The following is a 10,848-nucleotide window of genomic DNA, read 5'->3' as shown; positions in this document are numbered from 1 at the left end:
AGATGTTTTCAGTAGTAAACGATGGAATTTGTACAAGTCAGTGCTAGAACAAGAACAAACTCAGCAGTTTAATCCAAAAATCAAAGCTTTTAGGATATACAAAACAAACTTGGAATCTTATTTAATATAAAAGATATGAACTACTGTAAGAAGAATAAAAAAGTCCAAAGTAGTTCTGCTTTGAACAGTGATCAGCAGCTCAGGTTAAACAGTCCTGTTACATCATGGAGATCTAGACAGTAAACTTTCCTTCAGAGTTTCAGAGCAGCATGAAAATAAAACTGCAGAAACTAAATGTGGAGTTGACATTTATCAAACACAGTAAACAATGAGTCCTCTTTACTGTAGTTGGATTATTTCTGTGAGCAATCACTGATTAGACACTACCTGACTAATGAGATTTATCATTCTCACAATATTTCTACTGACTAGAATTAAGTTTGAACTGAACTTAAGCTGTGGCAAACAGATTTTTTATTCTTGTGGACTACACATGATCTGTGTGTCTGCCTGTGTTTGATCATGCTTTTCTGCCAAACACAAAAATTCGGTCAAGTGAGAGGGCGACAGAAGTAAAGCGCAAATGTTTTGTCAGTTGAGCGGAAAGTGCTCTCTCAGCACTTTTCTGATCAGCTGCACTCACTCAGAAAGTCAGCGTTTGGTTTGAGAACGTGTGTTACAGGCCCCACTATGATGGGCGCGCAGCCAGATTACGATCCTGTAAAACAGGAGAGAAAGTGAACACAGGAGACACGCTGCCGTTCGCCTGGTCAGTCTTGCCAGAATGGAAAACTTACGGCAGCTATGCACCCGACTCAGTTCCCAAAGCACTCTGCTGCCCCCTACTGTCCAAAGTGTTATACACTCTCCTGGAAACAGGGAACTTACATGACATTGTGGATTTAAATTATACCAATAAACCAGCAAAATAAAACATGCATAATAATCTCCATGTATCACGACACTTAACTCACAATTGTGACCACATTTCTGTGTGGATCACATGCTTTGTTGGGATTTCGATAGAAAACATTACAGTGAATGCGAAAAGAAAATGCACCTACAGCAATAATAATTAGAAATTTCAGAGGATTTTTAACCCTTTCACGCATAGTGGTCACCATAGTGGACAGCAATTCAAAGGCTGTTTTCTTGTATTTGTGTCAGTGTTGATGGTATACTTGCACATAAACCACTACATTGGACGCTGATGTGTCACTCCATACCCTGCCATCCACTGGTTGACCAGTGGGTGGCAGGGTTATATTTTTCATACTTGTTACATACATTGTTATAGTGTTATACAATTTATTTTAAATATATGAAAAAATATTTTTGTTATGTTATAGTTTTTACATAGTGTATATTATTTATTCATTTGTCAAATTCATTATTCAAAACGTATGTTGTCGTCCTAAGTGGACATGTAAAAACACTCTTTGAAAAGTACATGTTTAAAAAAATGTGTCAGGGCTCTGTGTGCAGGCAGACGGAGATGAGGATCCGAACGCAGGACTCGGAGACTGAGTACAACTCAAAACCTCAGCTTTATTGCTGGTAAAGAAACAAAACAAAACAAAACAAGAACTGAACAATGAATACTGAACACTGAGAACCAAAACACACAGGCACAATCTGAGGGTACGACGCAACACTGACACAGAGAAACACGGGGCTTAAATACACTGGGGCATAATCAGAGAATGGAAAACAGGAGGGAGACACTGCTGGGAGAGATTAGGGCTAACGAGCCAGGGGTAGCGAAGCAAGACACACTGGCTGTGTCCCAATCCGAAGTGTACTCCAAATGCGCCTTCGATTCGAATGCGCCGCCATTCCCACGCTCCGGTGAGGATTCCCAAAGATTCTTTGGCCACAAAGATCTCCGAGTGGACCGTTGCCCGTCTCCAACGAGTTCTGAAAGAGTGAGGTATCCGCTTTTGTCGATCCGATAACAAGGCTACATTATTCCATTTCTTCTTAACATCTCAGCACTCCCACTCTCATTCACCGACCGAATTAATCTTCTTCCGGGCACAGCTGCAGCTCGCCAGCACTCCGCATGCTCCCTCCTCGGCTGCTCCTTCCACACAGCGTGACACTCGTCTAGGGTTGCCAGTTCTGCATGCCCCAATCCCCCCTTCGCAGCTCGTCCCAACAAACCCTCTCGGCACAGAGTTACCAGGCCCTCAGCCACATATTCCTCCATTGCTAAACTCTGCCAGCAACCTCGGCACTGGGACGCCAGGTTTTCAGCCACATTTTCCTCCTCTGCTAAACACTACAGGTAACCTCAGCACCGGGATGCTAGGTTCTCAGCCACTCATTCCTCCTCTGTCAAACACCACAGCTAACCTCGGCACAGGGTTGCCAGGTCCTCTCACCTTCGCTCCTTCCCACCGTATTCCAGCTAACATTCCTACAACTGGCCGTCCGATCGTTCATTCCTCCAATTCAGCAGCCTTTCCTCCTCCCATCGGTGAAGTTCAGAGCTGCACCTGGCCTAGCCTTTTTGCCCAGGCTCAATTTCTTCAAGCTAACACTTCCCAGTTTTTGCTGGCCACAGCAATTCCTCCTCCCAACCCTCTGGCCCCAAAGCCTTTTCCTGTATCTGCTAACCTTCGCCAGCAAATCATCGGCGGTAAATATGTAGATTTAGCTGGGCTTATTCTTCCTCCTCTCACATAACCAGCTCTTCCTAGGGTGATTGAATGCCATTATTATACGTGGTGCGACCCCCTCTTGGTCGAAAGAGCTCACTCTGGTTGAGTTTTCTCTAGGCATCTTTGTCATGGTCCTGCGGCCATGACTCAGTGATTTTGTGTTTGTGTTCTTTATTGTTATTATCTTCATTATTATTCATGGGCTGTTTGGGATGGTTTGTGTTTTGGGATTTTAGATACTGGGTTCTGGGTTTGTGCTCCCTCTATTGGTCCCTGGTGTTAGTGTTCCCCTGTCTCGTCAGGTTAATCTGGTCCAGCTGTGTTTCCCACCTGTGTGTGATTTCCCAGTGTCTCTCTGTGTACTTATAGTGTGTGTTTGCCTCTGTTCCTCGTCGCGTCGTCTGTGTTCATACTCTGTGAAATCCCCTGCGTGCTCTCCCTCCTGTTCTCCCTTCAGGTTCAGGTTTGCTATTTCTTGGTGTAGTTTCTCCCAGTTTAGTTCATCCTTAGTTCTGTTTTGCCATCTCCACTTTATGTTTGGTATTGTAATAAATCGCCCTCACGTCTAAATAAGTACTGCATTTGAGTCCTCCTTTCCACTCCTCACACGGCCACTGACCCGCACCGTGACAATCTCGTTATACAGAGACGTCCTCTGCACCGCTTTTCCCTCCCAAAGACAAGATTTCGACTCCTATCTGACCATTATTCTCGACCTCGCATGACAATTTGGCGGCACCGGATTCCATCAGTACCACATCCAGTTTGCTTCTCAGGCAGCTGCTCGCCTTCAGCAGTTTAACCAAGACACCTTCTGGGGCAGTCTCGATCAGGAAATCTACTGCCGCATCTTCGCTGCCCGTTTTTCTCTCTCCTGCAAGTCGTGCGGCGCCCCGTCACATCCCGCTTCCGCCTGCATAGTCCCAGCCCAAAATGATCCACAGCCTTTGTGCCGTCCTTCTGTTCTCTCCTGCTTGACCCCAGCTCCCGAGCCTTCTAAACCCACAATCTCCACCCCCAGCATGCCTTTGCCTCACGGTTCAGACAGGCGGGGCAGGCCCATCATGCACCTTGGAGGCCATACCATTTGCAATAACTTCAACGACTCCGGCTGTTCCTTGTCTAAATGCCGCTATCTTCACTGCTGCTCCTTTTACGGTGGCAGCCATTCCCGCCCCGCATGCCCCCACAACCCCACCAAGCCATGACTAGCTCTGTCAACCTCCACACTCATCTATATTCCGGCACTAGAAGACGCCTTAAAAAATCACCCTAACCCAGACTTTGTCAACTTCTTAGTAAAAGGTTTCTCAGAAGGCTTCCACCCAGGGATCATCGCCCAGCCATCGTTTTCTTGCACTTGCAAAAACGTGCAGTCAAAAATCAAAAGCAAAAACAAGAGAACGAAAGAATGAAAGAAGAAGAACAGAGAAAAAGAGAGAGAGAGAGAGAGAGAGAGCAATAAAAGAGAAAGAGAAAAAAGAAGAAAGAACAAAAAAAAAATAATAGATGGTTCACCTTCTCAACGACTTCCCAGTTATCTCCCCTCCCATGTCACCACCAGCTTACGGATTATCAACTCCAAGGCCAGTCTTCTCCGAACTCGGCGTCCCTTTATTGGAAGAGAAAACAGAGGGACTTTCAACATCCCTGGAGTTCCTCGGGATAACCCTCAACACTGAACGTTTCCAGGGCTCCCTGCCCATTGAAAATCTCTTTCGCATCACCCTTCTCCTCCAAAACTTTCTCCTCGCTCTCACTTACTCCAAACAACAGCTGCTCTCCCTGTTGGGACACTTAAACTTTGCTCTACGCATAATCCCTCAAGGCCGCTCCTTTATCTCTCACTTCCTTTCCCTCGCTGCATCTAAACCGTCACTCCTGGACTCCGACATGCTGGATAGCTCTTCCAGGGCCGAACTGCATCTCTGGCAACTTCTGCTGGCTAACTGGAACATCATCACTCTCTTCTATGACGATCAGCTGTCCCACCCCGATGGCGTTCAGCTCTTCAGAGATGCCGCCCCTTCTGCCGGCTTTGGGGGCTAATACGGCCGAAGGTGGTTCTCTTCAGCTCAGCATCCCGAGTTCCGTAAATATATCCACGATCGTTTCCTGCCTTCATCAGCCCTTTACGAAATCTACCCGGTAGTCATCGCAGCCTTACTGTGGGGCCATAAATTCTCCTTCCATCATGCCCTTCATGCGGCGGCTCACGTGGCTATCAGTCACCCATCAGTTCCTAATCAGAGCAGAACACATTTCAGGCCACTTCAATTCCATTGCTGACTCCTTGTCTCGTTTCTCCCTCCAGACATTCAGAGCCTTGGTGCCCCATGCAGGGACAGCTCCGACCCCAGTTCCTCCATTTTCAGCCACGACGTTCGAGATCTAAACCCCAGCATTGCAGAACTCATCAGCATCACCCAAGAAGCGATTATAAATAGCCTTGCAGCAAGCACATTGTCCTCCTATTGGACCGCGTGGAACACATTCTGTTCATTCCATCATAACTTCAACCTGCCCTTCCCATCATTCGACATCGCAACAGTTTCCAGCTTCATATCTCATGCCTTCTGGTTCCTGAGCATCAAAATTTCCACAATAAAGACATACCTCAGCGGCATCAACTTCTTTGCCAAACTGCTCACAGGTTCACCATGCCCAACCATTACGTCATCCCAGATATCACTACTCATCAAAGGTCTCCAGCGTCAGTCATCTGCCACGACCCTACACCGCTTACCCCTAACTTCAGATCTTCTACATCGCTGCACCTTTAAGTCCCTTCAAATCACTAACCCATTACCTCGACCTTTTTTAGCACACCTTACCTTCAGATCCTCTGTTCATCACCGAATCTGGCCACGCCCCAACCAGGACATGGTTCCTCTCACACTTTCACCAAGTCCTCTCGTCTTCTGGGATTCCTCCAAATCTCTTCTCTGGCCATGCCTTCCGCATCGGCGCCGCGACTTCTGCCTACCACAAAGAAATCCCCGACCACTTAATCAAGCTCCTGGGTCAATGGTCATCACAAGCCTACCTGTCATACATTCACAACAATCTCCAAGACCTCCATAATGCCCAGTCTTCGCTCCTGTAGGGGATGCCTTCTTTGGGGGTTCTGCCCGGCCCGAGAGCCATTGCCAGTCCCCTTAGAGGCCTTCCCCAAACCGCAGCACTGTTCACACTCCTCATCTCTCATCGCCCATCGTTACCAACGATGTGGTCCCTGCTATTGAAGTGGAGATATCATCTGAATATCTGGAACAACCCTGACATATTACAAAACAATAATATGATAAACTTTTCAGATTGGAGTGGTAAAGGAATCAAATATTTAGAACATATACTAGAAGGAACAGAATTTATTTCATTTCACAGACTAGTTACACAATATGGGATCAACAAGAAAAGATTTTTAGAATATTAACAAATTAAATCTATAGTAAAAAAGAAATTAAACCGGGTCAAGTTGAACTACAAACACCACCAAGTGTGGTTCAATTTCTTACTCTTAAAACCCCAAAATTACTATCCAAAATATACAGAATGCTTTCTAAAACAGATGAATCAATATCACTTCCTATTGCAAAATGGGAAGCGGATTTATCAGTTAACTTCTGGTCTGAGATTTGCTTAAAAACCTTTCATCTAATTAGAAATCCCAGTCTTCAATTAATTCAATACAAAATACTGCATAGAGTGCACTATACAGGTCATCGGATGTTCAAGATGGGTTATACATCTACCAACAACTGCTCACACTGTCAAACCAATACACCGGACAATTATATCCACACTCTTTGGTTCTGTCCACAAGTTCAGAAGTTTTGGCGCGAGATATGTGAAGACTTATCAAAGTGTCTGAAATGTAACATTCCAACTTCCCGCTTAGTGTGTTTGTTGGGCAGCTTAGATAATGTCACTGCAGATAAGAATATAGCCCATTTTGTTTTCACTGCCCTATGCATAGCCAAGAAAACAGTCCTCATGAACTGGAAAAATAAAAATAATCTTAATTCTAACCAATATAGAAATTATCTATTAGATTACATTAGTCTTGATACAGCCTCTGCCACCACATCAGATCAATTGCTCTGGGCTCGTTTGATTAGCTCCAACACCTAGTGGGGGTGGGGGGTCATAGTTTGGTCCCACCTTCGCTGTTGTGATTGGTGTGGGGGTAGGGACAGGCTTAGGGCGTCGGGGGGTTCCCCAGGAGTATCTTCCTTGGGGGGCTCAACCCGGGGTAGCGGTCATGGCCTATTAAGGGCTCTGTTGGCTCTTAGGTGACGGTTTCCTCGTGGCTGCGTGCAGTGGGGCTAGGGAAGGGTCTGTGCTGACGGACGTGGGTTACTGACCTGGTAGCCTGGCTGCCCCTGGGTGGGTCTGGGATGGGCGTGAGGTTCTGGGGGCGCTCCGTCTCTGGGCTGGGGCCCTGGCCGGGCCTCGGGGGCTTGAGTCCTGGTTGGTATGTTGCTGGGGTTGTGGACGGGTGGATGTATGGGGGCCTGGCCCTGGCGCAGGGTGCCGCCAGTGCATCGAGCCACCTAGGGGGCTCTTCAACTAGTGGGGGAGGTTGTTACACCTTGCAGGAGCTCTCCTCTCTTCAGGAACTCACTCTGCAGGAGGGGGAGATACAGGAGAGGTGGAGGAAGATCTAAGCCTGGGCGTCTATTGTCTTGTGTAGTCTGGAAGATGAGTGGATGACGGGGTGGGTGCAGTTTTCTCTGTGGTGGGGTCAGGTTGGCTGTCCCGGCTCTGTGGGGCCAGGCGGCACTGCTGTTCTGGGCCCTGGGCCGGATGGGCCGGATGGTACCTTGTTTTATTGTTTTACGGTGGGATTAACGTAGCCATGTCAGTTTTAGTCTAAGTTCTTTTTTACATATAGATGAACTGTTGGATTTTCCAGACCAGCAGGTTAAGGGAAGTCGTTTATGGGGCCACACTCTGACCCCCCCCCCCCCCCACACACACACACACACACACACACACACACACACACACACAGGCAAGGTACTCTTTGTGTGTATGTATACGTCGTATGTTAATGAACCTATGCATATTCATGTAACCTCAATAAAAGAGCAGTGTTACGGGGGAGCGGACAAGAGCAACTGGGGTCAAGCGAAGGAACGGCGTTTCTCCGGTTCTCTCCCGTGCACGAGAAACATGAAGAACTTTGCCTACTTCGTGTCTTGCTTGCTGTGTAATTATATTGTCTTCAACGTTCCAGCGAATAGGTTCAAGCTACGAACCTATCATTAATTGGTCCTTCAAGAGCCGGAGCCCTGGAGTCGACATTCACCGAGGGGAGAAGAGACACGCTGAAAGACTGACGTCAGCCAGGAAGTTCCTGTAGTAAAGTCCCGAGACGTGAGAATTTGTCATCGGGCTGGTGGATTAGCTGTCTTTCTTTTCTCCTCGATGAATGACGATCGGCGGGATCGGGGCTATATTACACACTAAGCAACGCCGAGTAAGTTGAGAGAGCGACTCTATAACCGCAGAACTTGGTTAGTGTCCTGAAAAAGAGGTTTTGGTAAAATCGCCCAAGGGCCCAAGCGTCCGGTGAGTGTCCAGTTTTGAAATCGCCCTGGGTTTGTGTCCCGAGCGTCCCTTCATTGGTTTTTGTTATCATGGGTTCCTAAGCAACCAAGAGTGCGTCAGAGGGTGACAGACGTTTATGCGGGACTTTGCTCCTGGCAGCGCAAAGTATTTAAATTTTAAAAAAAAGAGAGCGATGGCTCCTTAGCTGCGCGGGTTCACGCGAGCACGGTCGCGCGGGTTTCACGCGGACCTGAGCCGTGCGGTTAATCGCAGGCTTATAAATGGAAGAGATTCAAATGTTAGAAGTTTTCAGCAAACACAGCAGCCTTGAAGAGCGTGTGGAGAAGGCCAGCCCACATCAGCAGCACTTAAGATATGCTCTGGTGAATGGCTTTCCCCCACCCCTTGCTGACACAAAATGTTTATTCTTTAGCTTGCCCTGATCAACAACAGCCTGTGCTCCAGACCATAGATTTAATTGAGGTGGATAATTGTTAAAAGTAGTCTGCATTAAGCTTAGGGTTGCTCAAATTCAGTACAATGACATATGAGATGAAGTAAGTAAAAAAAAAGAGTGAAAAAGAGAGAATTTATATTGTAGATGAAAAAAATTATAGGAAAAAAGGTTTTCTGTTGATCAGCCAAGAACAACTACAATCTCATTTTCTGCTTTTAAGAAAGGACTGTTCACAAAAACAGAGAGATTGAGATGTGTGTTGATTAAGCAGTGATGGTAATAATGAAAATGTCTTAGTTTGTCACTTTCAGATGAAAAGCAGACCTGAATCAATTTTCCACATGCAGCGGTCGGAAGAAAGTTATAGTTTAGCATCATTGGAAACGTTCAGGCCAAGTTTCTGGCTGACGTATTTACAGCACCATATGTCCCTCAACCTCACAAGCGAGCTCTCACTCCTCCCTGAAGACAAGGAATGCAGCTCCAAACAGCAATAACATGGCAGATAAAGAGACAGCAGCAAAGTCCTGAGCAAAGAGTCCCAGCAAGCAGCAGCAGTGTGGATAAACAGTATCAGAGAAGAAGAGCAAACCCATCATCCTGCCTGATTGGATGAATGGCATTGTGTTTCCAACAAGCTGCAACTTCACTGTGCATGTGACAAGAACTCATGAGGAGAACTGAGGAAACTGTTGGAGTTTGACATTTGCCACCTTTGGAGGAAAATGGCAAGAAGAGACAGTGGAACACAAGACAAAGCTGAAGGAGAACTGCCGGCTGTTGGACTGTTGAAGTGGGAGAGGACAACAGAGTGAGAAGACTAGGTGAGAACACAGGAATTTTGTTATTTAATGTGGGAAGAAAACTGACTGCTTAAGTTGGAAAATTGAGAAGGACTCTGAAACACTGCAAAAAAGAAACATACAAAATCACACACACAAGCAGAACATGCATTAACCCTACTAACACAAACACAAGAGAGCTCATGAAGATTAGACATCTTAAGCATGTGAGTCTGTTTATCATCTTGTCCAAGTCACTTAGTGTGATGCAAAGACCAGTGGACCAGATAATAGCAGAGAAGTGTGTAGGAAAGGAAGCTTTAAGAACATGTCCTGCTGAAGATGCAGCTCCACAGACATTGATTAAACCTGCCTAATAACACAAACACACATGCAATGAAAATTAGCTTGTTATCTTTCATCAGTGTTAAAATAGTGTTAACTTAACAGACACTTGTTATCAAATGCTGAATGTATCCAGTGCTGACAACTAACTCTCTAGGTTACAGGACAACAGTTTTAACTTTTGTGGGAAAAAAGATTCTGGTTTGACCAACCAGTGATCAGACAATAAATTTAGTTGTTAATATAGTAAATTGGGAGATGCTTCCTGCTTGATTGATGCAGCACAAGTAATTTACTGTATGAGGGAAATTCTATTTTTGTGATAACATTTTGAACATGCATTTCTGTTGTCCTGTCATCTTAGTGAGCTAATAGCTGATATGCAAATTAGTTGATTGTCCTTAGATTAATGAAAGGTGACTGAATTCTAGCACGAGTGAATGGGATGTTTGGAGTTTGTTGTGTGTTGAGTGGAGACTCTAAAACACTGAGTTTCCTGTTTTGATGTGCGAGTGAATCCTGTACCTAGATACACAACTCTGAATACGTGAGAAAAAAATTCTTTTCTGAAGTTCATGACAACATGTCACATGTATTATGATGAAGGAAAAAAGGAAAACTGAATAAAATCTGTGGCCTAAATGAGTGAAAAGCACAGACCTGGGGATTAAACTCATAAGCTAATAAGACATTAGGGTTATGTTGTGTGTTGTGCAGCTGATGGTTGGTTTGGAGTGAATCTAGCTGATGATTTTTATTTTGTTGTGAAGTTGAGCCTGCCAATTAGTATGATGGTATGATTTACCCTCCTGAGATGAGGAGCTTGTGTCATGACTTAACAAGGCCTTTTTATTTTGATACTTTCACAGTGCACTGAAAGTTTTGTTCGATAATCTCTGTTGAGCAGATCTGCACGATTAGAACAGTGCACTGATTTCTGTTTGTGAATTTCTTTTCTTTAAGCAGATCTGCAAGTCAGGAATTAAAAGTACGACACGTCGTCGAGAAAATTGTTACAAGTGAGTTTCTCCACATTAAAATGGGC

At 45.5% G+C, this 10,848-nt stretch overlaps 1 pseudogene; it reads left to right on the top strand.

Annotated features, from left to right (window-relative positions):
- The first annotated feature begins 4,172 nt into the window (after positions 1 to 4,172).
- Positions 4,173 to 5,058, top strand: LOC147334943 (uncharacterized; annotated as a pseudogene).
- Positions 5,059 to 10,848: the final 5,790 nt, after the last annotated feature.

Source organism: Aulonocara sp. 'chitande type north' Nkhata Bay, linkage group LG3 (genome assembly GCF_057382095.1).
Source record: "Aulonocara sp. 'chitande type north' Nkhata Bay isolate Kocher_YH1m ecotype deep benthic linkage group LG3, A_spYH_male_GT1.1, whole genome shotgun sequence".
Taxonomy (NCBI): domain Eukaryota; kingdom Metazoa; phylum Chordata; class Actinopteri; order Cichliformes; family Cichlidae; genus Aulonocara; species Aulonocara sp. 'chitande type north' Nkhata Bay.
The sequence above is the reverse complement of the archived record's forward strand: the minus strand, read 5'-3'. Positions and strand labels throughout refer to the sequence as shown.